Below are 26,417 nucleotides of genomic sequence, written 5' to 3' on the forward strand. Positions count from 1 at the left end.
CATTCAGCCAAGGAGGTGGGCTATCTCATTACCACAAAGCCTGAACAATAGTTCCGTGAAAACGATGCTCATCGTATGTAAAGTCCACCAATCACATTTCCTACACTTTTTTTTCATATAATTTATGATTTTTAGCCAGAACTAATACGAGGTCGCTCATATAAACTCAGACCGAATGCACGCTGTTTGTAATCTGCGCTACGGCGGCGGCCTCATTCGAACATCGGGCGAGGCCACCCTGCTTTAAACGTTTATACAATCTTCTATGAAATCGTACCTTATAAACGCTACTGGAAGTGTCGTCCTTCCTGTGTTATACAGGCATTGTATCTGCTAACAACATTCTGACTCACGCGAGACAGTTCTGCCACTGTAATATTTCATATCTAATTCTTAATGTTTTCTTTCAGTTAATCCAGTGTGTGAGGATTTGTTCTATACATTTTTTTCTGTTTACCCCACAAATAAAAATTACACACTGTCAGATCTGGAGAACGAGAGGGAAATAGACCAGCACTGATCACTCTGTCTGCAAACACTTCCAAGATTTTAAGAAGGGTATCTTCTGCTGGATGAGCAGGGGCTGAATCTTGTTGAAACTACTCACGCGATTTTTCTTCTTCCGTTAACTGATGGAAGAACGGTGTCAAAATGACATCTTGGTACCTCTCTGAATTTATTGTAGTCTCGAAAAAAATAGGCCCAATTATTCGTCTTGCACTAACAGCACACCAAACACCAATCTACCTACTATAACCAGGAACTTCATAAACACCATTAAATTTTCTGCACACTAATAGTGAGAGTTATGACTGTTCACACGACCATTAACATGAAAACAGAACTTTAACATACGAGAATACGGTGTTGCAATGATAACTGTCTCATCATGTTAACAGCTGAGATTCAGACTGGCGACTCATGCTTGCCAGGTCGAACACGTGCAGGCTGCTTGCAAAGTCAAGATCTACGCGCTCGCCTCCCATACTGCAGCTACTGTAGCCCAGAGTGCAAACGCCGTGCGTTCGGTCTGGATTTATGAGTGACCCTATATTTGAGGAGTATATGGACGTTCGTGAAATACATAATCATCGAGAGTTATTCATCGGACGATAAGAACACTAAAGTGCGAAAAATACTACAGATCGTAAATGAAATTTAACACTACTCTTGTTCTGTACGTTTTTTCGATACGACTAATATTAAAGGAGATATTATAAATTTCCAGTTCTCAGATCACCGCTCAAACATTGCTACGCCGCTGTACACTGATAAATAATATATAGCCTAGTGTATAATAACCTAACTATCCCACTACTTAAATGCTGACTTTCGAAAATTTCTGTCAAGCAGTTATCCACGGACAGACAAAATTTGAAAGGAATCCATTTTCAACTTTTGTACAACTGTTCAACAGAAACGCAAATTTTGAAATGCATAGACAAAATCATAAAATTACGTAATGATTGGTAATAAAATTAGTCATGCACACTCATAATCATCATGCATTATTTGTCCCCATGATGAGCCTTCTGCAAATCTATATATACAAAAGCAAGTTGGTCTGGAACGATGTGTATATAAATATTTAAAAATGAAAATAGACGTGAATTAATGAGGCACTCCCAGAAATCTGAGGAATTTAAAACTTGTTACGGGAGAAGCTGATAACCCCAGGATCCCTAGAAAAATCAAAAATTCTCAATATTCCCTGAAGGGAGCACGCTGGGGGGGCCTCAAATTTTGGGATCAGCATAAGAACGCAGTCGTGTAATTTATCTAAAGCGACAACCTATAGGTTTCGTGGGCTTAACAATTTTTCAGGAATTTCCTAATTTTTATCCCCCGTTCCCTTAAATCAAGATGGCGGAACAACCTGCCAGACGAGGTAGAAAATTGAAATTTGGCGAAATTATAGCTTTTAGCCTCTAACCGACGTAAAAATTCCAAGAAGTACAAATTTTTCACTTTTTATCCCCAAAAATATCGAAATATGGAGGCAATTTTAATGAATGCCCAGGCATTACTTTTGAGATATTTTTTGGCTAAACAGCAAGTCGTATTACAAAACGGATGGCACGGATGGAGTGATCTACAAGTTTCGTCCTGTGAATTTTTGTCGACTCTCCCTCCCTTATACGTTACATTTGGCTGTACTTCTTGATTGTTCGTAAATTTGGTGATTATTACAAGTATATTTCATTGTTTGACACACTTATAGGATAGGCTCATCGAGTTTGGTGCACACATTGGCACTATCAGAGGCCATATGTGGACAAAATTTCATGATCCTATCTTATACTTAAGTATGCATGAAATAATGTAAAGCGTTAAAAATGTACTCAAATTTTACCATATTCAAAGTTTCGAACTCAATTCATCCCATAAATATGGAAGATAAGAGAAAACGTTTCAAAACCTAACATGTAGATGGATAAACGTGGCATCTAATGGTGCAAACCGTTTGTTAATATAATGTAACGTTTAGGAGTAGTGAATCTCGAAGTGGAGGTCTGCACTAATAAACGTGCTTTGCACATCTGCCATCTATGTAAATCAAATAATAAGTACCGTGTGCCTGTACATTGACTGTTTTGGCGAAATTTCCGTACAGTTATCCTTTTCACATGTAATAATGACCATCTGAATACTTTTTTAGCTTTGGTGTCTGTTTGTTTGTTTGTTTGTTTGTCTATAACTTAAAAACTGCTGGATATATTTCTACCAAACTTCATATTTCGAATTCACCTGTCCTTGGTTAGGTTTTAGAGCCAATATTTTTCTAAATCGCTGAATTCACTGGGGGTTTATACGAAACCGAAACCGTGATTTTGCACTCCCACAAAATATACACAACCAAACTTAATGGAAATCCACCTCGCTTAATGCAAATCAATTTCTAAACCTTTTTTTTCTCACATGCATCATTTCGATACGATGATTAATAAGGGAGATAGCATTAAGGGATCGTTTTTCGGTTTAAGTCCCACCGGACTTAATTCAAGAGCGGGTGCGTGTAAAGCGTGTTTCTTATAACTTGTAAACTACTGGATATATGTCAACCAAACTTCATACTTATCATCCACCTGTCCAAAGGTAGTTTTTGAGGTCCATGCCATTTTAAATTCCCGGAAAGGACTGTGGGTTTATTGGGAACCGAAATAGTGATTTCTACTTTCCCACAATATATACAAGACTAACCTGACTGGAAATCGACCAACCTTGATGGATAATCATTTCGAAATTTTTTTCCTCATGTGCATTTTTTCGATAGGAAGATTAATAGTGGAGATATCATGAACGGTTGGTTTTGCTGGCTATGTACAGCGGACATAGCCCAAAAGATGTTGTACGTAGAGCATATTACAATAGCAGACGCCCTCCTGCTGAGAATCATTATCGATAAAATCGTAACGACCGCGTGTCGGTACATTGACTATTTTGGAGAAAGTTTCGTACAGTTATCCGTTTCAAGTGTAATAATGACAATCTGCATATTTGTTAGCATTAGTTTCCTGAAAGTCCACATTTTTAACCCCTCCCTCAAAGCAAGATTGAGGGACAGTCTGCCAGACGAGCTAGAAAATTGAAATGTGGTAAAATTATAACTTTTAGCCTGTAACAGACGGAAAATTTTCAAGCTGTTCAAATTGTTTACATTTTACCCCCGAAAAATATCGAAATAGAGACGCAATTTGTATTTGTTGACTAAACGGTAAGTCGTATCACAGAACGGATGGCACAATCTCCGTTAAAATAAGAGTGATTTACATCTTTGGTCCTATGACGTTTCGTTATATCACTATTCCTTATGTGTTAGATTCGTCTGTTTTTCTCGATTATACCTACATTTTGCTCTTTGTAAACGTATAATTCGTAGTTCGAATCACTTATACGAAATATGGAAACATCGAATTCTGCACGAACATCGGCCCACCCATTATCCATACGTGAGCCAAATTCTATGTTTGTAGCTGTCATATTAGTACCCGAGAGTAATGCACTGTGAGAAAACCTTACCCAAATTTCACCCTATTCAACGTGTGTAACTCAATTTCACCCATAAATGGATGAGACAGGAGAAACTATATCGAAACCAGCCATTTAGATCGCTAAATGAGGCGTCTTACGGTACAATCCCTTTGTCGATATGATGTATCGTTTAGCAGCAGTTGACCTGTAAATGAAGGTTTGTAATATTGTAAACATGCATATACTTCGTATATCGATCTATATACTGTATATTCACTGAGGTCGATTTGTAGCGATGTGGAAATTGTGTGTTTGCCACTATAATTAATATTTAAATCGATAATGATTCTCAGCAGGAGGGCGTCTGCTATTGTAATCATTACTGTCCACATCGAATTTGACTCGCAGTAGGAATGTGATCCTTCTCCAACTCCTTTGTTACTAGCATTAGTAAGGAGGGACTACCATTGTAATTAAAAATTCCCTTCTCGATTTGACTGGCAGAAGTCAAGAGAGCACGCAATTTTGTTAAGAACTCCTCTAACCGATTGTGTTTGGGAGTAGGCATGTGTGCCCGCCATTATAAACAAATTTAACCATCTAAAATGTGACTGGAAGTAGCCATAGTGGCCTTGCTATTATAATGCAAACTCACTAACTCGGTGTGACTGTCATTAAGAAAAGGGGCCTGTCATTATAATGATAACAGCACAACTCAGTTTTGACTGGCAGTAGGGAAGGTGCCTGCTATTATAATAAAATCTCCTCAACTGTAATCTGTCTGGAAGTAGGAAAGGGCGCCTGCCATTGTAACGAAAACTCCCCAAAATCGACTGTGGCCACGCATTAGGTTATGGGGCCTCCCATTATAATGAAAATTTACCTACTCGATTGTGAATGGTAGTAGCCAAGTGAGGCTGCTGTTATCACAACTCCGCAACTCGCACTTTACATTGGAAACAACGTATGGGAACCTTCCCTTGCTTTTTCTGGATAACGCTAAGAGACATGTAATTTTAAAAAATCTTATTCACTGCATGTACAGTAATTTACTTGATATCCGTATACAATGTAGAATACCGTAGCGAAGCACGGGTACATTTGCTAGTTAATCTATATTGGGCTGCTCTTTTAGCTTCTTCGTAATTTATTAGACCATTACAACTAAACATGTTTTCATAAATGTGTTTCTTGGTCCCCCCACGAAGGCGTTTTCAAGGTATGTTACCCACAAGTACTGCCATGTCGCAATCTGTGTCTCAGCCTAACATCATCTTTCATGAATTTTATTGATTAGCTCTCGCTTCTCGTTAGCATGCTCGAGTACATCTACATCATCTTCTCCACCAGCATACTTCTTCCCAAACATCGCCAACACAATATCTCAAAGGCTTCTGGTTTTCTTATGTACACTGTTGATGTTAATTCTCGAGTTTTAACTTTTTTCGAAAAATGCATGGTATCGTTTTGTCATTAATTGCCTTCATATGGACGTATGTTCAGATACTTTGGTGATTTAATCTGTAGCCTGACTCCCTCCATCAACATAAAGAAAGATAAGTTGAGTATGTCCGCCACTGATCTAAGCCCTATTGCAGGCTGTGGTGGTCAGCAATTACCATCATATCGCTCTTCTATCAGCACTGCATTGCATTACCGAAGAGGCCATGAATGAGTAATGTTGTGTAATGTGATCTAGTGCCACTAATGAAAGACTTGGTAGAATCCCAGCAATCACTCGACCAGCTAATCCAATTACCCCACATCGTGTCTGGTAATAGAGGAAGCTCCTGGGTCCTTAAAAGGATCCATTAGGTAATATCGCGTTTAGATCTCTTTATATTACGGAAAGATTTCAATTAAGCCATACATTTCCGGTCCATCGAAGAGAGAAATACTCCCTATTGACTGGGTTAGATTCAGAGAAGCCAAATGGTTCGCGCAATTCACAGGCTCTCAGCGAAGCGAGGCGGCACCTATTGGAAGGTTAAGGAAGTAGGGACGAGGAATAAATGAAGTTCTGATTGTATCGAACTCTTTCGCTGATTAACGTTTACAATATACCTGCTTTCATATTATATACTGCACAGATTGGTAGAGAATGAAAGGGCAAGTTAAAGACAAGTTCATACTAAGAAACAAAGCTAACGCAATTTGTAAATCTAATTTTTTTACCCTTATTGGCATCAACTTAACTAAGGCTCAGGTTGAAGGAAGAATCCCACCTTCCAATACTTATTTGCTTTTGATGGCTAATTTATGTAATTACAAACATATTCCAGCTAAAAGTTTAATTGAATGACTAAAAAAGGTACATGTTTCGTTCCTCTGATTTGGAATATCTTCAGCTAAAAACGTGTATAAAGGTACAAAAAATGGTACATATAAAATTAAAAAAACACTTATGATGATATAATATCTTCCTTCGTATTGAGTTAAAATACTCAGCGAGTTAATGTTCAAATTTGTAATAAAATCTGTGTGCGTACAGGATCCTAGAGAGCGATCTTCTTTCTTCAAAATGCTGGAGAAGTTGCTATAGTATTTTAGTATGTACTCTAAATAACTTTTGTATGACGATAGACTTAAATTTAAAATACGATGAACGGGAGAAACTCCTTAAGAAAATCCAAAATTGAGGTAAAATATTGATAGGAAGTTTTGAGGTGTTTAAGGGAGTCTCCCGACCGGTCCCACTGATGACTAAGGGGAAGTAAAAGACTTTGAATCGTGTCATTATATGCAAGTGAAACATGGAAAATAAGAAACAGTATGATAGGACACATCTGGTTCGGTTAGTTTTTGAGGGGGAAGAGTAAGGGGCAAGAACGGTAAGGGGAGACTAAGGCATGAATATTAAGAACATGTTAGAGTAAGCGTAGAAATGAAAACGTTAGCACAGGATAGGGTAGCATGGATTACTGCATCACACCAGTCTATGTACCGATGACCCAACCAACAGCAAAGAATAGATGAAGCCTGCTTTCACCGCAAATATATGTTTATTGTTTTTATTTAACTTCAGGGCTAATGATCAATATTGCCGAACTGCATTTGTTACGATGATGATGATGATGATGATGATGATGATTGTTGTTGTTTAAATGGGCCTAGCAGTTAGGTCCTCAGCCCCTCAAGGCACGAGGTGCAACGAAATTAAAATTAAAACTTCAGTGTGTATCCACTGACTAGAATCTAAAAGGAATGATGACAAAAATGATCGTGAAACAAAAACAATCGATGGATCTAATTCATAATGCCGTAATTACTTGGATGATGCTTATTATATAAAGGGGTCCAAAATCCAGGTCACCGGCCCACATAATGGTACTAATCACTGGTGATGCCGAACCACGGTGTTCCTCCTTTAGTGGTACTGTAGATCCATGGTATGTCAAATACAATGGCACCATTCACAGGTAACACAAACCCATTGTGTTTCGTGCATAAGGGCACTACTCACAAGCAGCGCAAACCCATGGTGCTCCTCACATAGTGGGACTAATCACGGGCGCCGGTATTTCCATGGTGTTCCTCACTTAGTAGAACTAATCACAGGCCTCATATACACTTGGTGTCGCTCACATAGTGGTACTAATTATAGGGAATGTACACCCACGGTGTATGACACGTTATCGTAACGCCCAAAGGGAACACAAAACCATGATGTTCCTCATATAATGGTGCTACTGTCAGGTAACGCAGACCCATGGTTTTCCTCCCAAAGCGGTACTATTCACGGGCGCCACCTAAATCAGTGGTGTTTCTTCCATAGTGGTACTAACCAGATGTAACGTAGACCCGTGGTGTTGTCCTTATAGTGGTACTACTGGTAGGTAACGCAAACCGATTCTGAACACAGGGGAACCGACACATTCCAGCATACGGCACCTTTTCTCGCATGGACATTAGTCCGCACAGCAGTGTGTCTCCACCCCCCACCCCCCGCATTCGTTGGGATACACACGACGGTACCAACAACAGGCAACGCCCAGACCTGTGGTGTTCCTCACATAAGGGCACGACTCCTTGGTAACGTAGATCCATGGTGTTTCTCATATGGTGGTACTAATCGCAAGTCACGTCGACCCACGGCGTTCCTCACGTAATAGTACTAATCACAAGTAGTCTCACGTTTCTAATTTCAACATCCGTTGGTCTCCCCTTTTAGTCGCCTCTTGCGGCAGGCAGGGGATACCATGGGTGTATTCTTAGTGTGTGTGTGTGTGTGTGTGTGTGTGTGTGTGTGTGTGTGTGTGTGTGTGTCCCACCCATAGCGGGTATTTCTTACTATGGTGGTAGCATTCTGCTATCATGACTGGCGTGCAACTTGCGCAGTACAGGCAAATGTGCAGCCTGCCAAATAGTTTTTTGGCAAGTAAACTTACTTTGGGTTTTACATTGTTCATTTACTTTCCTACCGTTCAGCATTTCCATATTCCTTTCTTCATAATTGGAGTTTCTTTCTCATTCTGATTCCCACTGAGCAGTTCCTCCATTCCTTCTATACAGCTTACAATGTCGGGGTCAATAAACAACCAGAGTAGAATTTATAACTGCCTCCTTTCAAAAATGAAAAATACCAACGACGGAATTATAAATAACAGTTTGATGGTGCACTAATGTTGCATACAACTGCTAGTATAATGATAAATGACAAAAGTGGGGAACAATAAGCATACAATAAGTAAAGCACTGCATAGAAGTTTGATGGAACTTCTTTTAGGATCCCACTTTTAAACAGTCAGCACAGAAAATAATAAGCATTACCATAGAAAATAACGAATAAGTAATTCAATACACCCAGAGTTTTTAAGTAGAATATCTGACAAGAGCATACGTACAGAATGAAATATGCATGAATTCAACATTCAAAATTATTATAATTTTAGTTTTAACATAGTCTAAGAACATCTCTATGTATCCTGTGAGGATTAAATCAATGTTTAACATTTCAGGCTTACACGTCAACCATACGGACTTTTTAACTACAAAGAACATTGAGAAATTGATCCAGGGTAAATTTCCAATACAATCCTTGATTTCTCTCATATGGGTAGTGTGTTCAAGCAGTGATGACTTTTTTATTTCCTACTCTTCAATATACCTTTTGGGAAGATGCCAGCAAATCATTCACTTCCTTAGGCTCGAAGGTACCGAAATTTGAACTACTCCCATGTTATTTTTATTTTCTCTATAATATACTAAAAACAATATTTCAGCATAATCATGCAAGTTCAGTTTAGACTTCCTGCAGCTTAAACTGTGTGACAATTGGGTGTGAACATTTTTCTACAAGTTGCTTACGTCGCACTTGGTCTTATGGCGATAATGGGAGAGGAAGGTGCTAGAAGTGGGAAAGAAGCGGTCGTGACCATAATTAAGGTACATCCCTAGCATTTTTCTGGTGTGAAAATGGGAAGCCACTGAAAACCACCTTCATGGCTGCCGACAGTGGGGTTCAAACGCGCTATCTTCTGCATACTGGATACTGGCCGCACTTAAGCGAATTGTGAACGTGAGATGATTACTGAAAATGATGACTGTAAAGTCAAGGGCACAAAGAACTGATATTGAGTGATATGTTGAGTGCATCGATATGTTTATAAGTGTTTGAAACGTAGAATATCTACCATATTGTGATTTTCTCTCTTTATTTTTGTACCAAGGTACTTATAATTTCAGTACTATCTGCGTGTGATTTTTTTTTATTCAGTGCGTTGCCGATGACATAGTTAACTCACGAACACTACTCTGACAACATAGACATTTTGGTTGATATGTAACAGGAGATAGCTTGTGTGTTATTCAGTATTGTGTAGGAAGATATATTACAAATTTACGTGATTTGTTATTCTAGGGGGAGAAACTTCCAAGATGTGTACATTCTTTCATTTTTAGTGTATATTGTAAATTATGGATTTAACAAGGATCATATCGTATATTTTGTATATTAGCAAGATTGTAAGTACATTTAATTTTAATTTCATCAATATTTACATAAGGTATGAAAATGTAAGTAGGATTGCATTGAACAAACTTGATATTTTAACAAAAGTCGCAGCGGGGTCGAAAATTTTGGATCACTAATATGAAATGGAATATATAAGAAAAATGGAATGTATGGTCACACTCGTAGTTCTAATTATTTGAGAGACTTGAAATGATAATAACTCCACCAGCGATTTAAAAGACTGACAAGTAAAGAGTATTAAATAACACTTTTGTCGATCCCAGAATTTGTTTCCCGTTTCAACTCCGAACCCATAACGAGATGGTATCTAACCTGTAAGTTATGGCCGTTTCCTTTCCATAACATTCTAACCCCTGATGGGTACGAATACACATACCAGTACAGACACAACAGCAACAAAGTTTGTCGCAAGTATTTCATACAGTCTGGATGAGTAGCTCATGTGGTATAGGTTCGATCCTGGCTCAGTCTGGTGGTTCTTGAAGGTGCTCAAATACGTCAGCCTCGTGTCGGCCACGAACCTACTACGCTGCGTAGCAGGGGGAGAAGCGATACTCCCACGTGGCGCGTCCCAGGTAACGGAAACGGGGGTTTTAACCGGCTTGCCGGCGGACTTGAGCGAAATAAAATAGCTCTCGCGGACCAAACACACATTTTCCCTGTGGATGGGGGACGCAGGCGAAGAATACGCACACGGTATCCCTGACCTGTCGTAAGAGGGACTAAGAGGGGCGACCAAGGGATGATCGAATTACAACCATGACACTACTTGTAATTAGTACCACCACGCGGGGAATATCATGGGTCGCCTTTACTTTTGCGTAGTACCACTATATTAGGTACACAGTATGTTTGTGATTAGCAGCGAATGTGTGTGAATCAGGGTGTGTTTTACAGTACCTGTGATTAGTACCACTATATGAGCTACACCATAGGTCTGCCTTGCCTTTGATTAGTACCCACTATGCGAGGAACACCACGGGATAGTACGAGGCCCTGTGATAAATACACCTATGTGAAGAACACCATAGGTTCGCGTTGACTGTAAATGGCGCCACAATGTGAGAAAAGCCATAGGTCTGTGTTACATGTGCACATTACATTACCTGTGAGTAGTACCATAATTTGTGGAATACCGCGAGTCTATCCTACTTTTGATTAGTACCGCAACATGGCAACTACCATGGTTCTACTTTCCTAGCGATAAGTACCATTATGAGAGGCCGATGACCTTGATTTTAGACTCCTTTACACTACAAGCATTACCAATTCAGTACTGTGCTTTACAAGCACTCCCTGGATAAGTACTACTATTGTTTAACGCAAGAGTCTGAGAATGTGGGACATTGCGGGTCGGATCCACTGATTGTTTTAAACTCATATCGATCCATTCATTCTTTGTCATCGCGTTTTGAATTCTGGTCAGCAGATGATTTTGGACTTTTCAATTATCATTACATTCCGTCCCATTTTGTACCATTAGGGACCGATGATCTAGATATTCGGCCCCTTTAAACAACAAGCATCATCATCATCATCATCATCATCATCATCATCATCATCATCATCATCATCATCATCATCATCTTTCGTGTCGGTAGTTAGACGGGCACGTAGAACTCCTGAGGGACAAAATTACTCCGCCTAGGCGTCTCCGAAAACCATAAAGATGTAGTAAGTAGAACGCAAAACTAAGAACATTACTGTATTAGACTTCATAGACTCAGTAAGTAGACAAGCGGCTAGTGGTCATGATATTCCAGGTCCGGAGGACAAGGAGGACAAAGATCAACTCTTCGTATATTATCACGACCTAACCACTTGCAAAATGATTGGTGGTGATGGTGATTATCGTTCTATGGGCAAGTACATCTAAGGAACCACCTCCTCTTAACTCTAATTAGAAGGGAAAAATGAAGATGTACGATCCTTCGCAGAGTGACGGCATTGCCAAAAGAAAGAATAGGGCCAAAACAGGCATAAAAGTTAGGCTCCAGAAGCCCAGCAAATTTAATACGGCCAAGGCCCGGAGGATTGATAAAGGGAAGTCAGAAAGGAAATTTGAAAACATCGAGGGTTGTACGAGTAAAAGCAGAAGTAATGCCAAATTTAACAAAACCCTACGGATATCAATCCACGCTCCTACATACAGAGAGCCATTGAAGTGTCACCGCTCAGACGACAGATAGAAAGTAATGTGGATTTCACCCATCCATAAGAGAAGATGAAAACTGAAGAACAATTTAGAAATGTTTATATGAATAATGTTTTCCTAGAGTTTTAAATATTATTATTATTGTAATTATAATTATTATTATTATTATTATTATTATTATTATTATTATTATTATTATTAATGATAATAATAGGAATGGCAATTTCATTTTAAGGGGAGAACAATAGGATAATGAACCAATTTTAAAATTATTCCTAAGAGAAGGAGGAAGATGGCTGACATTCTGAAGAATATGGTAAAAAGTAGGAGAAAGGGCATGCGAAGTGTGAAAACGAAAGCCTCTATTGGACTCGCGAAAAGAATATATCGGGATGCAAAGAGAACAAGAATTGACCAAAGACAGTCTGATATTAAAAACAGGAAATCAAACAATACACAATGGACAGCAATACGACAATTAATGAAGTTGGTGACTAGAGCTTGTCTCACTCTTCTGGCATGCTGTGAATTGTAGGGTATGATGATGATGATGATGATGATGATGATAAATTCAGTTAAGATAATATGTTTTATTTATCACTAGCAAATGTACCCGTGCTTCGCTACGGTATTCTACAATGTATACCGATATCGAAGTAAATTGCTGTACATGAAGTGAATAAGAAATTTGTAATTGCATGTCTCTTGGCGTTATCCGAGAAAAGGCATAGGGAGGTCCGCAGACGCTGTTTCCAATGTAAAGTTTTAGTTGCAGAGTTGTGATGATAACGACAGGTCCACTTGTCTGCCGCAATTCACTATGCGGAACGTCAGTCACATTTTGATGGGTAAATTTGTTTATAGTCGGGGGTACCTATACTTAATGATAAAGAGAATCAGGTAAAAGAGTTATAAAAAAAGCACGCTCCCTTGCCTTCTCCTAGTCAAATCAAGAAGGGAATTATACATTACAATGGTACACAGGCGTTGGAGAAGGACCTCATTCCAAGAGCAGACGCCCTCCTGCTGACAGTTACTATTGATTTGTAAAGTATTAATTACAATATAAGACACACCCCCTTCTAGATCGCTACAAATCGACTTAAATTAATAAATGTAGATCGACATACGGAAGTATATGCATGTTCACCTTCATTTGCAGAATAACTGCTGCTAAATGGTGCATTCATATTGAAAACGGATTATATGAAAAGACGACTCTGGCCTCCTTTAGCGATTTAAATGGCTGGCCCTATGATATTTCCTCGTATCTCATCTATTTAAAGGCAAGATTATTTTAGAAACGTTGAATAGGTTGAAATTTGTGTAAGGTTTTCACACAGTGAATTACTTTTCAGATACTTATGCGACAGCTTCAAACATAGAATTTGGCTGGGTGGGCCAATATTCGTTTAGAATTTGATGATCCCATCTTTCCTATAAGTGAATCAAACCATCAATTATAAGTGTACAAAGTGCAAAATTTAGGTAAATCCATAAATAGAGTCAAATTTAACATAAGATACGACGAAATGTCATAGGACCAAAGTTGTAGATCACTCCAAATGCAATCCGTTTTGTGATACGACTTACCGTTTAGCCACCAAATACCCCGAAAGGAAGGTCTGCACCGTCATTAAAATTGCTTCCATATTTCGATATTTTACGGAAATAAAAAATAAAATGTTTAAACATCTCGTAAATTTTCCGTCGGTTACAGGCTAAAAGCTATAATTTTGCGAAATTCCAATTTTCTAACTCGTCTGGGAGATTGTTCTGCCATCTTGATATGGGGGAGGGGGTAAAAAAATTAGGACTTCCAGAAAACTTTTAAGCCCATGAAACCTATAGGTTATCGTTCTGGATAAATATCACCGACTGTGTTCTTATGTAGATTTTAAAATCCCAACGTGTCCCTCTCAGAGAAATTTGAGAATTTTAGATTTTTCTAGGGATCCTGAACTCATCAGGTTGTCTGATACCAAGTTTTTTCTAGGATGCCTAGAATGGTCTCATTTATTCACGTCTGTTTTCATTTTTATGCCTTAATTTATATTTATATATAGTACAATATATACAGATTGCGCCAAACTGACTTCTATTTATTAATATGGATTATATATTTCACCCGCTTCCGTAGTGGTTCTAGGGGCGTCTTACTCCCACAGTATGTTTTCCAGGTAGTAAGTCATACTTGAAAGTCATACTGGAACTTACACACGTCTATTACCTTGGGCATTTTTGACAATTTATTTTTTCACCGTTTCTCACCCTCTATGACAAAGGGGGATGAAGTTGGACTTTAAAAATCCGGAATGATACCATTAATCTCAGCGACCAGGAAAACTATGGATTAGGCAGTAAATTCGATTATTATTATTATTATTATTATTATTATTATTATTATTATTATTATTATTATTATTATTATATCACTCTCCTCCCCCCTGAGTTTTAAAAATGCGGAGTGTTACTATTCACCTGAGCGACCCCGAAGCTATGGCTTCGACAATATTTTCGATTATTTTAAAGTCTGAATCCCCCTCACCCCCCACCAGAAAGGGAGATGAACGTGGACTTGTAAAATGTCCGGGGTCTCACCATTCATCTCAGCGACCCCGACAACTATGGATTCAACATTATTGTTTATTTTTATATATCACTCTCCAATTGCCACCCACCACGAAGGGGGATTAACTTAAAAAAAAACCGAACTGCCATTATTCATCTTAGCGACCCCGAAAAGTATGGATTCGACACTACTTTCGATGATTTTTATATCTCAGCCACCTCGCCCCCCCCTCACCTACCCCCTCGCCCCTAAGTGTTCCTGAGGTGTCCTACCCCAACGTGGTTTGTCCCCTGATATTGAAATTTCGAAGTGTACAATTCACCTCGGCGACCCCGAAAACTATGTATTCGACACTATTTTCGATTAATTTTATATATCACTCCCCCCCTCGCCCCCGATCCCAAAGGGGGATGAACTTGGACTTATAAAATAACCGGAGTCTCCCTATTCATCTCAGCGACCCCGACAACTATGGATTCGACACTATTTTCGATTATTTTTATATATCACTCTCCCATCGCCCCCTTCCACGAAGTGGGCTGAACATAGACTTAAGAAAATAACGGAGTGTGACTATTCATCTCAGCGACCACGAAAAGTATGTATTCAACACTACTTTTTATGATTTTTGTATCTGAGCCCCTTTGCCCCCCCCTGCCCCTAAGGTTTCTTGGGGTGTACTACCCCCACGTGGTTTGTCTCCTGATACTAAAAATCCGGAGTGTCACTGTTCATATCAGCGAAAACTGTGGATTCGACACTATTTTCTATTATATTTATATATTACTCCCCCATCACCCCCACCCCGAAAGGGGCTGAACTTAGACATTTGAAAATTCCCCAGTGTCACTATTCGTTTCAGCGAGCCCGAAAAGTATGTATTCGACACTACTTTCGATGATTTTAATATCTCACCACCTAGCCCCCCCCCCCCTCCTAAGGATTACTGGGCTGTCTTACCCCCACGTGGTTTGACTCCTGATACTAAAAATCCGGAGTGTACAATTCACCTCGGCGACCCCGAAAACTATGTATTCGACACCATTTTCGTTTAATTTTTTACATTACTCCCCCCACCCGAAAGGGGGCTGAACTTGGACTTTAAAAAATCCAGAGTGTCACTATTCAACTCAGCGACCACGAAAAGTATGGGTTTGACACTATTTTCGTTAATTTGTATATCTGACCCCCTCACCCCCCGCCCCTAAGGGTTCCTGTGCTGTCTTACCCACGTGGTTTATCTCCTGATACTAAAAATCCGAAGTGTACAATTCACCTCGGCGAAAGCGAAAACTATGTATTCGACACTATTTTCGTTTATTTTTAAATATCACTCCGCCCCTCGCCCCCACCCCAGAGGGTCTGAACGTGGACTTTAAAAAATCCGGAGAGTCACTATTCATCTCAGCGACCCCGAAAAGTATGGATTCGACACTATTTTCATTCATTTGTATATCTGACTCCCCTTGCCCCCCCAGAGTAATGTTTCCTGGACTGTCTTACCCCCACGTGGTTTGTCTCCTGATACTAAAAATCCGGAGTGTACAATTCACCTCGACGACACCGAAAACTATGTATTCGACATTATTTTCGTTTAATTTTATATATCAGTAGCCCCTCGCCCCCCACCCAAATGGGAGCAGTAATTAGATTTTTTAAAACTCGGGAGGGTCACTATTCACCTCAGCGACCCCCAAAACTATGGATTCGACACTATTTTCGATTAATTTTTACCTGACCCCCTAACCCCCATCCCTAAGGGGGATAGAGGTGGCTTACCCCCACAGTGCTTGTCTCCAGATAGCAAATAATAAGTTTCAAAATTTGATTGAAATTGCTCCAGTGGTTTAGGAGGAGATGTGTCATTTACACACATACATCCTTCATCAGTCCCCCCTCGCCCCCCACCAAAATGGGAGCAGAAATTTGACTTTTAAAAATCGGGAGTGTCACTATTTACCTCAGCGACCCCAAAACTATGGATTCAACACTATTTTCGATTATTTCTTTACCTGACCCCCCTAACCCCCACCCCTAAGGGGGATAAAGGTGACTTACCCCCACAGTGCTCGTCTCAAGATAGCAAATAATAGGTGTTAAAAATTTGATTGAAATTGCTCCAGTGGTTTAGGAGGAGTTGTGTCATTTACACACATAGATCCATCATCAGTCCTCCTTCGCCCCCCACCCAAATGGGAGCAGAAATTTGACTTTTTAAAATCGGGAGTGTCACTATTCACCTCAGCGACCCCAAAGACTATGGATTCAACACTATTTTCGATTATTTCTTTACCTGACCACCCTAACCCCCACCCCTAAGGGGGCTAGAGGTGGCTTACCCCCGCAGTGCTCGTATCCAGATAGCAAATAATAAGTTTAAAAATTTGATTGAAATTGCTCCAGTGGTTTAGGAGGAGATGTGTCATTTACACGCATACATCCGTCATCAGTCCCCCCTCGCCCCCCACCCAAATGGGAGCAGATTTTTAACTTTTAAAAAATCGGGAGTGTCACTATTCACCTCAGCGACCCCAAAACTATGGATTCGACACCATTTTCGATTATTTTTTACCTGACCCCACTAACCCCACACTTCTAACGGGGGCTAGAGGCGGCTTACCCCCACAGTGCTCGTCTCCGGATAGCAAATAATAAGTGTTCAAAATTTGATTGAAATTGCTCCAGTGGTTTAGGAGGAGATGTGTCATTTACACGCATACATCCGTCATCAGTCCCCCCTCGCCCCCACCCAAATGGGAGCAGAATTTTGACTTTTAAAAAATCGGGAGTGTCACTATTCACCTCAGTGACTCTAAAAACTATGGATTCGACACCATTTTCGATTATTTTTTAGCTGACCCCCCTAACCCCTTCACTCCTAAGGGGGGCTAGAGGTGGCTTACCCCCACAGTGCTCGTCTCCGGATAACAAATAAGTGTTCAAAATTTGATTGAAATTGCTCCAGTGGTTTAGGAGGAGTTGTGTCATTTACATACAAACATACAAACATTCATTTTTATATATATAGATGGCAAGATTAGGTATGTGCTCCCTTTCTCTCACTTAACCAAATTTAACCTAGAACACTCTTTAATAATAACTACTACTTTTAATTGACGCAAATTGTTTAACAATAATGGTAAACGTATTAATGAAATAAACAAACCTAGTGATATCAAGGAAGAATCATATATAAAAAGTCGTATTATAGAAGTATGCAAAAACACATAAGTACGGTACACAAAAATATATGAATATTAACTCATGTATATACTAATTAAAACAACGTTTCAAAAAACATAAGTTTCAAGAAGTTACCGAAATATCGCCATCAATTGAGATATGAAGATGAGGAATAGTACAAATGATAATAAAATGATCTGTGAAACGAAGAGGTAAATGATGATGAAGGGGAAATAAGAGGTGCTTTGAGGTCACTTACCAAAGAGTTGGCAAATAAATGAAAATGTAAATAACTAGAAAAAGATCCAAAAAAAGCAGCTAGATTTGTTCTGGGTGATTTCCGACAAAAGAAAAAAATCTTAGTGTAGGTCCTATACACTTTCTGTTAGCTTGTTGTTGGTTCTGAAAAGAACCTTTTGTACGATGTTTTTCATTTTCATGTTTGATAGCCAGGAGATCACAAGGATAGTCTGCGTGATCGCTATTGCTCGTTTAGCACTACCCGGGGGATCACGTGTAGGGCAATTTAAGGTTGTACCTACGGACGTGAGCAATTTCGGAAGATTCAGACCAATAAACAACTACCTAGTCATGGTGACGTTGCCGATCTAAATGCGATACGATACGATACCTATCTGCACAGCAGAGAACCTCGTAGCTAACAAATTAAATCTGGCTGAGAGATGGTCTCATGATTAGAAACTGTTTACCCCTCCAGAGAGTTCATCAATGCCCTGCATAACTGAGAAGGTGCCAGGGCTTATTCAACCTAGAAAGATCTGGTCGAAATGGAATAGAATTCGGACTAATCACGGTGTATGTGGGGATCTCCTGTACAAGTGGAGGAAAATACCTTCACCATGTTGAGAGTGTGGCGCAGTAAGACAGACTGTTAGGCCCTTGGTTCAAGAAGGCCCGCAAACATTCTACAGTGGCGAATTAAAAGACTTCTTCCTAGGGACATCACAAGCACTTCAATACATATAGAATATAAATAATTAGCATGCGTGCCATACGATAAATAAAAAAATAAATAAATCTGACAAATAGTAGCGTTACGAAAATGTTGCAAAGTTTGGTCTGGGAAGACTTGACAAAAAAGAAGACAAGCTGCTCGACTAAGTGGTATGTTCCAACCAGTCAGTAGAGAGCTGGCATGGAATGACATTAGTGGAGGAATAAGTTTGAGTGGTATTTTTAAATAGGAAAGATCACAATATGAAGATAAAGCTGGAACTCAAGAGAAGAAATTGAGACAAATATTCATTTATAGGAAGAGGAGTCAGGATTGGAATAATTTACAAAGGAAGATGTTCGATAAATTTCAAAATTCTTTGAGGAAAGTCTAGGAAGACAATACATAGTACGGAATCTGCCACCTGAGCGACTGCCCTAAATGCAGATCTGGATTGATTGATTGATTGATTGATTGATTGATTGATTGATTGATTGATTGATTGATTGATTGATTGATTGATTTTCAGTGACGGTGGGACGGGAAAAGTCTTGGACTGAGAAGGAAGCGGCCTTGGCCTTAATCAAGGTTTTAATTATAAAGATCCCCCAAAACAGAAAGTAGATGGATTTTATCGCCCTCCCCTCTGCTTTCCTTTTTGCTGAGTACGAGCCTAGATTGATCCCATTTTCACTTTCTTAATCATTATTAGTGTAAGACCAACACGTGTAATGAAGGTGGCGACTCTACTCCTTCACCTTGCGAATTGCTCGTTACATTTAACTTGGTTTCTCCCCTGCTCGCGTGATATCGACCACACACGAGCCAGCAGTCGGATTAATACTCTGACTCTCCACGAGGAGTGAGCTGAACTTCTGGAAGTGTTTTCTCTTCCTTGGAGCACGGAAAGGAAACAAATCGCCGGAGTTTACTCGGGAAGAGGCCTACCTCCACGTAGAACAGAAAAAAAGAACATTTGCTGAAGCAGACTTAGAATTGCTTTTTTTTTCGGAATAAAAATTATATTAAAAAAGAAACGATGTCTGGCTGTTATAGTTATCCAAATAACGAAGTTTTATCTTTGGTACGAGCCAGATCAAATTTGTTACTTTCATTTACTACCTCAGTCCCATCCTTGGCACTAACGGTATGGAAGTGACTGAGGTATGAGCGATGTTGTAATGTCACTGCTTATGCAGCCAGTGCTTGTTATGAATGGTCGCATGCGTTCGGATGGTGCGTGCAATGATGATGATGAAGTTTGTTTAAAGAGGCTTAACATTTAGGTCATCGGTCCCTATTGGTACGAAATGAGACGAAATGTAATGACAATTTAAAATTCCGAATTCCAAATTTCCTTGGTCGCCCCTATAGGTGACCTCTTACAACAGGCAGTGGATACCGTGGGTGTACTCTTCGCCTCCTTCCTCCACAGAAAGGGAGTGGTGCGTGCAATTCAGTTGGCTTGACAGAGACTGAAACGAAATAGCAACTTCTGGCAACGAGATGATGAAGAATAAATTAATACGAATGAAAAATAATCAGCGGATCCAACTCACAATATTAAAAGTCAAAAATAATTCCAAAATCAATCCACTGACTAGAATTCAAAATGACGGCGTTGAACAATGATTACGAACTTAAAACAATCAGTGGATCCACCCACAATGATCCACATTTCCAGAAACCAACTTAGAACAGTGGTGTATATAATGACCAAATCCTCAGTCGATGATGCTTGTTGACTAAAGGGGTCCAAAATACAGGTAAACGGCCTCTCATAATGATACTTATCGCTAGTAAAGTAGAGCCATACTATTTCGCATTTAAGGGTACTAATCACAAGTAACATAGATTCACGGTGTTCCTTATATTGTGGTACTACTCACAGGTAATACACTACGCACAAGTAACGGAGATCTATGGTGTTTCTCACATAATGGCGCAACTCGTAGGCAACGCACACCCATGGTGATCCTCACATAGTGGTAATAATCACAGGGCTGTACTATCCCGTGGTGTTCCTCACAAAGTGGGTACTAATCACAGGCAACGCCCAGACCCGTGGTGTTCCTCGATGCCCATAACCAGATGCTGAAACACCCCAGCGAGTATAGCCTCTTTTTTATCTCCTTCGGGTGTTGTAACCGAACCTGGACATGGGGTGAGATTCCGTCATATTGGTGGATACTACACACGAAAGCACAGGTAATCTCATGGTTCAAACATCAGCATCCCTTGGTCGTCCCTTTTAGTAGCCTCTTAGGACAGGCAAGGAATACCGTGGGTGTATTCTTCGTCTACGTCCCCCACCCATAGAGGGTGGTGAGTGCTTTTCAGTGGACTTGGCAGAGAATGAAATGAAATAGCAACTCTGGCTCGGTAACAAAAGCAACGGGGAACTACCTCACTCGCCATTTCCCAAGAATGAATTTTCATTTACGTCTAGGCCGTCTATGACAGCTGATGATGAAGCTGTTTAGGAGCAAACCAACCTTCAGGCTGAATACCCAGTAACACGAAGAACTATCTTTGATTGCCTCATGGTTTCACAAAGAAAACACAACCACTATATTTCTCACTGAAGCCCTATCATGGCGTTAACAGCAAGATAATAATTTAGTGAATACTGTTTACAAGACAAATTATCTTTGTTTTTCTTGTTTTCTCCCTGAAAGACAAAATTCAGACACTTAGACATGCCTTAAAATCTTTAGCATGTCAATTGAAGGGGTGTTAAATATAATTGTTATCTTCTGTCCAGAATTTTAGTTCTAGTCTGAGCGCTCGAAGAAGATTCACTCAGCCCCATGTGAACAACTGAGGAGCTATTGATAAGAGAAGCAGTGCACCCAGTCATGAAAGCCATTCAGTGCGGCTGACCGCGAGACACTCCAGTATCTATAGGTCATCTAGATGGACAACGGTCGTCTTAACGGGCCTTGAGCCGATACCTAGTCAGTGCTACGGATGTGTTTTTTTGTTTGTTTTGTCATATTAAGTGCACAAAACTTCACAGCTTACTGTAGACGCAATTTTGGTATCATCAAGAGCTGTCTAGTCTTCAGTTCATCTAGAAGGACGTGAGTTCGAAATGAAATGTGCAGAGATGAGATTTCCACGCCTGGAGAGGCACGTGTCTCTGAAGTTCACTCAGCCTATCCCAGAACGTGAGTACCAGGTTAATTCCGGTTTACCTCCTGCTCCTTCAAGGGCCTTCGTAGCCTGTACGGAGATCACTTTTGTTTGCAATTCTTCACTGAATATTGATAGCCTGGGAACTATTTATATAATTTAATATTACGTTATGAAAAAAACTATTTTCGATATGCCGATATACTGTACGTCATGCCGGTCATGGAGGTCTCGGGTTCGATTCTCGGCAAGGTCAGGGAATTTTACCTGGAACTCACCGTTAAGTAATTCTGCCAAACAAAATGTAATCTTTAATCCGCGAGTGGTCGCTAAATGAGATTTTCTCTCACATTATTTGTTAATGTGATATTACTTCACAGTGTTGAAAAGGAGGTGACTGTTCCCTCTTCTAGCTGAGTTTATAACTGTCATGAGTACAGCGATTCACATTTGAAGGGTAAGCACCCCCTCCCCTAGTCAGAACAAAGGTTCCTATATGACCGAGCGCACTGCGTAAGAGTTTCTCTCATCGCGCGACCAATGGCGTTGGTGTTATGTTGAAGTGGAGCGGAAAACTTACTCCTGTTGCACGCGTTAGTATTTATATTATGAGCAATTCATGTTTTTGAAAATGTTATTGTGTTCAGAAACCTTGCTTTTTACGTAAATATTACTAGATATAATGCATGTGTGAGATTTTTTTTTACAACTCCAGGACGGAAGTTATTTATATGTACATTGCATATGTTATTTTAAGTAGCAATTCGTGTCTTTAATAAACAGCTAATCATTTCATATTTATGTTCGGCTCCATGGCTAAATGGTTAGCGTGCTGGCCTTTGGCCACAGGGGTCCCGGGTTCGATTCCCGGCAGGGTAGGGAATTTTAACAATAATTGGTTAATTTCACTAGCACGGGGGCTAGTAGTCTTCATCATCATTTCATCCTCATCACAATGCGCAGGTCGCCTTCGGCAGTCAAATCAAAAAACCTGCACCTGGCGAGCCGAACTTGTCCTCGGACACTCCCGACACTAAAAGCCACACGCCATTTCATCTTCTTTATTTCATGTTTATCTAAAATATATAAGGTAGAGCTTGCGTTTGATTTCAGTGGTAAATTTCAGCCTTACGCCCCACAAAACTGAAAAATGTCATATTTATTTTGATGCGAGAGGAAGTCTCACGCGCGACCACTCACGTTACATTTTGGCTAGCGACCACTCGCGGGTTCAATATATTTTTCACGGCAATTTCGTGGTATGTAGACCTGGCTTTTCTGAGCGTTAATCAAACTCATCACATTGCTGGAATGGCTGTCCTCTTGCGGTTTCCATGGCGGCGCCCTCTAAATCCTACCACTCACTCGGAGACAGGAGGAGCGGCGTCCGTTTGTCACCCGGCAGCATGACGTTGACAAGTACCGAGCATTCAGCGCTCGTTGTTCATTGTTTCATATGACACTGTAACAATACTGCGCCACTCATTACTAATAAAACTGAGTCAGTGTCAGCGGAATACAATTCTAGCACTATCAATTGGCCGTATTGGCAGCAATATGAATTTGCGAACATATTAACTTCGAGAGACACTATATTACAGTTGTTGCCATTCGTAATACCAAAATATACGAAGGGGAATGAATATTATTCTCCCATTCGTTCTACATTTGTCGTAAACTAACTGTGGTATCCGGCGCTCTCCAAATAGTTTTTTGAATGTTTAATTTCAAGATTGGTATTACCTGTTAATTATGTGTAATCAAATTTAGAATTCCTTATTGAGACGTTGATTGATATTCTACGAAATATTATGTAGTTTTAGAATTATAATATGTCTTTGTCTTAAAGTTTCATACTAGAATACCCGTGCTGTGCCGCAGTATCCGTTGTAAGTAGGTCAGATAACGTGTCTTGATATGAAACTGCTCCATCCGCCGTTTCTGAATGTCTACTTTCAGGATTTTTCTTCTTAATCTGTTTACCATCCAGGGTTGGTTTTTTCCTCAGACTCAGCGAGGGATCCCACCTCTACCACCTCAAGGTCAGTGTCCTGGAGCGTCAGACATCGGGTCGGGGATACAACTAGGGAGGAGGACCAGTATCGCCCAGGCGAACAAGGGCCTTGTGGGGGATGAGACGATTGGAAAGGATAGACATGGAAGAGGGAAGGAAGCGGCCGTGGCCTTAATTTAGGTACCATCCCGGCATTTGCCTGGAGAAGAAGTGAGAAACCACGGAAAACCACTTCGAGGATGGCTGAGGTGGGAATCGAACCCACCTCTACTCAGTTGACCTCCCGAGGCTGCGGGTACCCCGTTCCAGTCCCCCAACCACTTTTCAAATTTCGTAGCAGAGCCGGGAATCGAACCCGGGCCTCCGGGGGTGACAGCTAATCACGCTAACCATTACACCACAGAGGCGGACCTTTAGGATTTTTATTACCTCTTAATTATGTGTGAAGCGAATTTATGTAGATTTCTTTATTGTGACGTTTAATTGATATTTTACGAACATTTTGATGGTTTTAGTGTTATTTTTCTGTGTTTTATTTTAAGATTTAATTTTAGACTTTTTTGTTCCGCGTGTAGCTTTGTCCTTAGTGTAGCCCAAATTGTCTGGGTAGTAGATGATCCTTTCAAATAAATAAATAAATAAATAAATAAATAAATAAATAAATAAATAAATAAATAAATAAATAAATAAATAAATAAATAAATAAATAAATAATAACGTCGCTTGCTTTACGTACCATTAACTACTTTTACGGTTTTCAGAGACGCCGAGGTGCCGGAATTTAGTCCCACAGGAGTTTTACATGCCAGTAAATTTACCGACACAAGGATGACGTATTCGAGCACCTTCAAATACCACCGGACTGAGCCAGGATCGATCCTACCAAGTTGGGGTGAGAAGGCCAACGCCTCAACCGTCCGAGGCACTCAGCCCGGCAATAACAAAAATAAGTGATAATAGTATGTATTTACGCGTCGCTCTATAGCCATGATGTATATGATTCCTAATACCAATAATAATAATAATAATAATAATAATAATAATAATAATAATAATAATAATAATAATAGTAATAATAATTTCGTGTGGCTATTTCTAGCCTAGCGCAGCCTTTGTAAGGCGGCCCCTCCGATGAGGGTGGGCGGGATCTTCCATGGAAAGGTAGCTGCGCTTTATTGTGGTGGAGGATAGTGTTATGAGTAGTGTGTGAGTAGTGCCTGCCCGGCTGGGAATCGAACCAACCCAGGACCCTCTGAACCGAAGGCCAGTACGCTGACCATTGAGCAAAACATAATAATAATAATAATAATAATAATAATAATAATAATAATAATAATAATAATAATAATAATAATAATGTTATTATCTTTACGTCCAACTAACTACTTTTATGGTCTTCGGAGTCGCCGAGGTGCCGGAATTTAGTCACGTCACGCAGGAGTTCTTTTAAGTCTAGTAAGTCTACTGACATCTGTATGACGTATTTGAGCGCCTTCAAATACGACCGGACTGAGCCAGGATCGAACCTGCCAATTTGGCGTCAGAAGGCCAGCGCCTCAACCGTGTGAGCCACACATTCCGGGCCAACTGTCAATGAAACTGTCACCAATCAGCCTAGCGAGCCCACAAACTGGGGATTCAAGACTACTCTTGATCATTGGACCTTGTACTTAAATCTCATCCGATGTGTCACAATTTACTTCACTGACCCCGAAAATAATGGATTCAACACTATATAGTTCGTTTTCGGTTATTTTTACATGTCACTCCCTCTCCACTCCACCCCTGGTGAACTAGGTGTATCCTACACGCCATATTTCCTCTAGAGCGTATTAAGTCACATGTGCAGGAAGTTTGGTTGTAAATTGCAGGTTTGCCTATGGTCGACATTTTTAATCGTTTAGCTTCGCCGATATCATTACTTAAAGATGCTCCTTAACTGTGTGCAACCCGCTAAGTACAGAATGTATAGCGGGCTAGGGTAAGTCTTCACCTGCTGTTTTGGAGTGGTCATTTAGTGACTTGATTTTACGATTACTCAAAGTTTAATGAATGTAAGAGACCTACCAATGCCTCATGATTCACCGGCAGATAATTCCGAGGAGAATTAAACAATAATGTAGCAAATCGGACTGGTCAAAACTGTTTTAAGTGTTTTTAATATATAGATAATTTATTTTTCGCCTAAAATGTTGTCCTTGTGGAAGCCCAATTTAGTGGATTCTTTCCAAAAAAAGTAAAAAAGGTGATAATTGTACGCATATACGCGTCGCACTATAGATATGACGATTCCAACTGTCATTATGACTGTCACCAATCAACCCAGTGACCCTGATAGCCGTGGATTCAACATAAATCTCCGTAATTTTAAACATTTTTATTTTCACACCATCTCATCCCCTGTGGAAATTCAGGCTGAATTTGGAAGAACGGCATCCAGAGTGCCACTGTTCATCT

Source organism: Anabrus simplex, chromosome 3 (assembly GCF_040414725.1).
Source record: "Anabrus simplex isolate iqAnaSimp1 chromosome 3, ASM4041472v1, whole genome shotgun sequence".
NCBI lineage: Eukaryota > Metazoa > Arthropoda > Insecta > Orthoptera > Tettigoniidae > Anabrus > Anabrus simplex.